The 6500-nt window shown below is 46.1% G+C and overlaps 1 protein-coding gene across 1 annotated transcript in view; it reads right to left on the bottom strand.

The window, feature by feature from the left end:
- dnajb5 (DnaJ heat shock protein family (Hsp40) member B5) overlaps positions 1-6500 on the bottom strand; it is a 23157-nt gene that overhangs the window by 9836 nt on the left and 6821 nt on the right.

The following is a 6500-nucleotide window of genomic DNA, read 5'->3' on the forward strand; positions in this document are numbered from 1 at the left end:
GTTTCTTCTTGACTTGTACAAGAAGACTTGTACAGCCCATGGGGGCTATTCCATGTGATCTCGGGCTATAACAAATACATTTGATTTGATTTGATTTGAAGATGTTGCAAACAATCTAAGTCAACTAGGCAAGGAGAGCTCCGCTGGTTGGGAGGCAGCTTATTAGTCCATCGCTGAGGCAACAGACAACAACACAGGGAAGCAAAACATCATAAAATATTATTTCCAGGGATGACATATCACTGGTGCAGTGTTACAGTGTTTGGCCGTGTAGCGAGCTGTCAAGTGTGCACCATGCGGAGCCGCGCTATTGTCACTTTTACCGCAGTGCTAACCAGCCAGCCAGAGCATCACAGCTCTCAGAGCTCCTGGACGCAGAACAGAGCAGGCAGAGCAGAACAGAGCAGAGCAGAACAGAGTAGAGCAGAGCAGAACAGAGCAGAGCAGAACAGAGCAGAACAGAGCAGAGCAGAGCAGAACAGAGCAGAGCAGAACAGAGTAGAGCAGAGCAGAGCAGAACAGAGCAGAGCAGAACAGAGCAGAGCAGAGCAGAACAGAGCAGAGCAGAGCAGAACAGAGTAGAGCAGAGCAGAGCAGAGCAGAACAGAGCAGAACAGAGCAGAGCAGAGCAGAACAGAGTAGAGCAGAACAGAGCAGAACAGAGCAGAACAGAGCAGAACAGAGCAGAACAGAGTAGAGCAGAACAGAGCAGAACAGAGCAGAACAGAACAGAGCAGAGCAGAACAGAGCAGAACAGAGCAGAACAGAGCAGAGCAGAGCAGAGCAGAACAGAGCAGAAGAGAGCAGAACAGAACAGAACAGAGCAGAACAGAGTAGAGCAGAACAGAGCAGAACAGAGCAGAACAGAGCAGAACAGAGTAGAGCAGAACAGAGCAGAACAGAGCAGAACAGAGCAGAACAGAGCAGAACAGAGGAGAACAGAGCAGAACAGAGGAGAACAGAGCAGAGCAGAACAGAGCAGAACAGAGGCTAATCTTTCCTGTGACAGAATGGCATCCAATGTAATAAAAAAAGTCAACCAACGAACTCGATTCTTGTACCGGATCTGCTCTCTGGTAAACAAGAATACCCTGAAGACTCTAGCAGGAGCACTCATTCAAGGGTACTACGACTATGCTTGCACCTCATGGTACCAAAGCACCTCAAAGGCACTAAAAACCAAATTACAAACATCTCAAAACAAACTAGTCAGACTACTGCTTGACCTGACTCCTAGAACCCACCTCACCCCTGCCCACTTTGACAACCTAGGATGGCTTAGAGTAGACGACAGAGTACAGCAACTTGCAATGGGCCTGGTCTACAAGATACACTACATGACCAAGGTACCCATGTACTTGTCAAAATACTTCCAAAGGGTCAGTGAATACCACGATCACAACACCAGAGGAAGCTCAACAAATCATGTTAAACCCAGATTCGGCTCAAACAAGGGACTAAACACGTTTCGCAATTATGCCACATCAATGTGGAACGCCCTACCCAAAGCTGTAAAGGAATGTGAATCACTACCCACTTTTAAAAACACTCTCAAAGAACACCTACGGGAGACTGCAATTCGAAACTGGCCCCGACAAATGTCCTAACCCAGTTGTACAGTAAATGACCAAGTATGGCTTTGTCAGTATTCCAATGTACAGTGTACAGTGTCCCCCAATCTACCCCCTACCTAACCCCCCCCCCCCCCCACCTCCAATGTACAGTCCCCCCCCAACCACCCAACCCCACCCCACCTACCCAATCTCCTCCAATGTACAGTTTCTACGTCAAATGTATATACACTCTTTTCTGGACACTTTTTGTATCACAAACTGTATTTGCAAATCTGGTATGTCATAAATGTATAGATGTAGCAGTACTGTCTATCTGTATGTCGTGTGTGTCATATATGTTATGATTAATTGAAAATGGGGGACCCTGATGTAAACAAGACGAAAGTCTTTCTCTGGTCTGCATCCCCTTAACAATTGTATGTATTGAGCTGTACTGTACTGTACCCATTCTGCAATCTGTTAATAAACTTTTCAATCAATCAATCAATCAATCAATCAATCAATCAATCAATCAATCAAACAGAGTAGAGCAGAACAGAACAGAGCAGGACAGAGCAGAACAGAGCAGAACAGAGCAGAGCAGGGCAGAACAGAGCAGAGTAGAGCAGAACAGAGCAGAACAGAGCAGAACAGAGCAGAACAGAACAGAGCAGAACAGAGCAGAGCAGAACAGAGCAGAACAGAGCAGAGCAGAACAGAGCAGAACAGAGCAGAGTAGAGCAGAACAGAGCAGAGTAGAGCAGAACAGAACAGAACAGAGCAGAACAGAGCAGAACAGAGCAGAGCAGAGCAGAACAGAGCAGAGCAGAACAGAGCAGAACAGAGCAGAACAGAACAGAGCAGAGCAGAACAGAGCAGAACAGAGCAGAGCAGAACAGAACAGAGCAGAGCAGAACAGAACAGAGCAGAACAGAACAGAGCAGAGCAGAACAGAACAGAGCAGAACAGAGCAGAACAGAGCAGAACAGAACAGAGCAGAACAGAACAGAGCAGAGCAGAACAGAACAGAACAGAACAGAGCAGAACAGAACAGAGCAGACAGGGCAGAACAGAGCAGAACAGAACAGAGCAGAGCAGAACAGAACAGAGCAGAACAGAACAGAACAGAACAGAGCAGAGCAGAACAGAACAGAACAGAACAGAGCAGACAGGACAGAGCAGAGCAGAACAGAACAGAGCAGAACAGAACAGAGCAGAGCAGAACAGAACAGAACAGAACAGAACAGAGCAGAACAGAACAGAGCAGAGCAGAACAGAACAGAACAGAACAGAGCAGACAGGACAGAGCAGAGCAGAACAGAACAGAGCAGAGCAGAACAGAACAGAGCAGACAGGGCAGAACAGAGCAGAACAGAACAGAGCAGAGCAGAACAGAACAGAGCAGAACAGAACAGAACAGAGCAGAACAGAGCAGAACAGAGCAGAACAGAACAGAGCAGAGCAGAACAGAACAGAGCAGACAGGGCAGAACAGAGCAGAACAGAACAGAGCAGAGCAGAACAGAACAGAGCAGAACAGAGTAGAACAGAGCAGAACAGAGCAGAGCAGAACAGAACAGAGCAGAACAGAGTAGAACAGAGCAGAACAGAGCAGAGCAGAACAGAACAGAGCAGAACAGAACAGAGCAGACAGGGCAGAACAGAGCAGAGCAGAACAGAACAGAGCAGAGCAGAACAGAACAGAACAGAGCAGAACAGAACAGAGCAGAGCAGAACAGAACAGAGCAGAACAGAGTAGAACAGAGCAGAACAGAACAGAGCAGAGCAGAACAGAACAGAGCAGAACAGAGCAGAGCAGAACAGAACAGAGCAGAACAGAGTAGAACAGAGCAGAACAGAACAGAGCAGAACAGAGCAGAACAGAGCAGAGCAGAACAGAACAGAGCAGAGCAGAACAGAACAGAGCAGAACAGAGTAGAACAGAGCAGAACAGAACAGAGCAGAACAGAGCAGAACAGAGCAGAGCAGAACAGAACAGAGCAGAGCAGAACAGAACAGAGCAGAACAGAGCAGAACATAACAGAGCAGAGCAGAACAGAACAGAGCAGAACAGAGCAGAACAGAGCAGAACAGAACAGAACAGAGCAGAACAGAGCAGAACAGAGCAGAGCAGAACAGAACAGAACAGATCAGAACAGAACAGAACAGAACAGAACAGAGCAGAGCAGAACAGAACAGAGCAGAACAGAACAGAACAGAGCAGAACAGAACAGAGCAGAACAGAACAGAGCAGAACAGAACAGAGCAGAGCAGAACAGAACAGAACAGAGCAGAACAGAGCAGAACAGAACAGAGCAGAACAGAACAGAGCAGAACAGAGCAGAACAGAACAGAGCAGAACAGAACAGAGCAGAGCAGAACAGAACAGAGCAGAACAGAACAGAACAGAGCAGAACAGAACAGAGCGGAACAGAACAGAACAGAGCAGAACATAACAGAGCAGAGCAGAACAGAACAGAGCAGAACAGAGCAGAACAGAGCAGAACAGAACAGAACAGAGCAGAACAGAACAGAACAGAGCAGAACAGAGCAGAGCAGAACAGAACAGAACAGAACAGAACAGAGCAGAGCAGAACAGAACAGAGCAGAGCAGAACAGAACAGAACAGAGCAGAACAGAACAGAGCAGAACAGAGCAGAGCAGAACAGAACAGAACAGAACAGAGCAGAACAGAGCAGAACAGAGCAGAACAGAGCAGAACAGAACAGAGCAGAACAGAGCAGAACAGAACAGAGCAGAACAGAACAGAGCAGAGCAGAACAGAGCAGAACAGAGCAGAGCAGAACAGAACAGAGCAGAACAGAACAGAGCAGAGCAGAGCAGAACAGAACAGAGCAGAACAGAGCAGAGCAGAACAGAACAGAGCAGAGCAGAACAGAACAGAGCAGAACAGAGCAGAACAGAGCAGAACAGAGCAGAGCAGAACAGAACAGAGCAGAGCAGAACAGAACAGAGCAGAACAGAGCAGAGCAGAACAGAGCAGAGCAGAACAGAACAGAGCAGACAGGGCAGAACAGAACAGAGCAGAACAGAGTAGAGCAGAACAGAACAGAACAGAGCAGAGCAGAGCAGAGCCGCTCAGTGCAATTGGAGCTTTTATTTGCTTTGGATACTGATTCATATGATGACCCACTTCCCCAATATTCCCCCTGATGCACCCCTCCCCTCCCCCTCCTCTCCCCTCCCTTTCCCTGTCTTCTCTTACTGTATATCCCCCTCTTGCATTACTCTTAAGTCTCTTATCTGGGTTCTGTGGGAACATATAGGACTGAGCTATGAATTATATATTATATATTCTGCAGGGGAGATTTAATAATCTCTGTGCAGTTTATACACCCTGTTAATCTAATCTAATTGATTAGATTAATTAGATTAGATAAGTACAGTACAACGAAAAGAAGTTTGGCATCCAACCAGAGTGCAATAGTAATATGTACAGGTGAGTACTGGGTAGAGCTGCCGCGGTATTGATGTTTTCCTTACCGCACAAATTTGCGAAATATTTCCTACCGCCGCGGTTACCGCAAATTTTTTTTTAAATTTGAATGCATTTTTTTCTTTTCTTTTTAGTAGTCTACTCTTTATAGCATAGCCTGCCTCTAGTCTAAATGTCTATCTTTAGAGGATGACTTTGCAGCATGAATATTGTTTGGGATTCGGCAAGCACGCATTCGTTATTGAAAGTGAAACACGGATTCGAAGTCTCCCCTCTGGTCGTGCGCCGTTCACTCGGTGTCGCGGGCAGGGGTGGTAGCGCCCGGCGGTTACCCCCCCGACCCTTTCTTCTTCTTCTTATTATTATTATTATTATTATTATTATTATTATTATTATAAAGTTACTACTTATGATTAACAAAGGCATTCGTTTTGTGGCATTAACGTTATATAGTTACACGTTCAATAACATCAGCGTATTTACCGGACCATAGCAAGGCAAGCATTACTCAATTCATATCTCAGTTCCTTTCTTTGCTCAGAGCGTGCTGAGTTGTGCCCATTCTGCGGTCTGTTAATAAAGTTTTCAATCAGACAAGTGTATAGAACAAAGGGCAGTAAAATCATTATGCCTCGTTTAGTACTCCTGAGGAGCGATGGTAATCCACTCCAGCGGGGAGCTAACGTTATTAGCCGTGTTGTGAGCTCTGATCAATGGCTGACATTCAGGAAGTAAAAAACTAATACGCGCTTGCCGATTGGTGGTAACAGCAGAGGCGGGTGCAAGCGGTGTGACGTAATTGGCAGAATCGACTGTCAATCAAAATTGTTCCGTTGCTTTGGTTGAGAGTATTATTATAAAAAACAGCAGTGATGCGGTATTCAGCTAAACTCTGCGGTGGGCGTGATGTAACAGCGATACCGCGGTAATGCGGTAACCGCGGCAGCTCTAGTACTGGGTGTAAAATATACAGACTGAGTGTAGTGCTAATCAGATGTACGCACAGAGTTGTAGTATATGACGACTGTAACGGGGCTGAACTTCAAGTCTCTGCTGCATGTCAATGTATAGAGGTGCATGCGGCTGTACGTCTGTGGGTATCTATGACTCTCACTGCAGAGCGACTAGGGGTGGGAATCACCAGTTTCATCATGATACGATACGATATCGATTCTTTGGACAACGATACGATATTTGCCGATATCACAAAGTCTCTCACGATACAATACGATACGATTAGATTCAGGTGCCTGCGATCGATATGAGATGATATCATATGCCCATTTAACACAATCAGTTATGAGACTCGCCACAGGATTTTCAAAATAAGAGTATCGATATGAATCGATCTTATTACATCGCATCGATCCGATTCGATCGTTGATAATTACATCGATGTATCGATCTGGATCGATGTATCGTCCCACCCCTAAGAGCGACCCTGTTATGACAGTTACAATGCTTTTTGCTTTTTGACCCAACAGCTATTCC

The sequence above is a fragment of the Notolepis coatsorum genome (genome assembly GCF_963971535.1).
Source record: "Notolepis coatsorum genome assembly, chromosome: 10".
In the NCBI taxonomy this organism is placed as follows: domain Eukaryota; kingdom Metazoa; phylum Chordata; class Actinopteri; order Aulopiformes; family Paralepididae; genus Notolepis; species Notolepis coatsorum.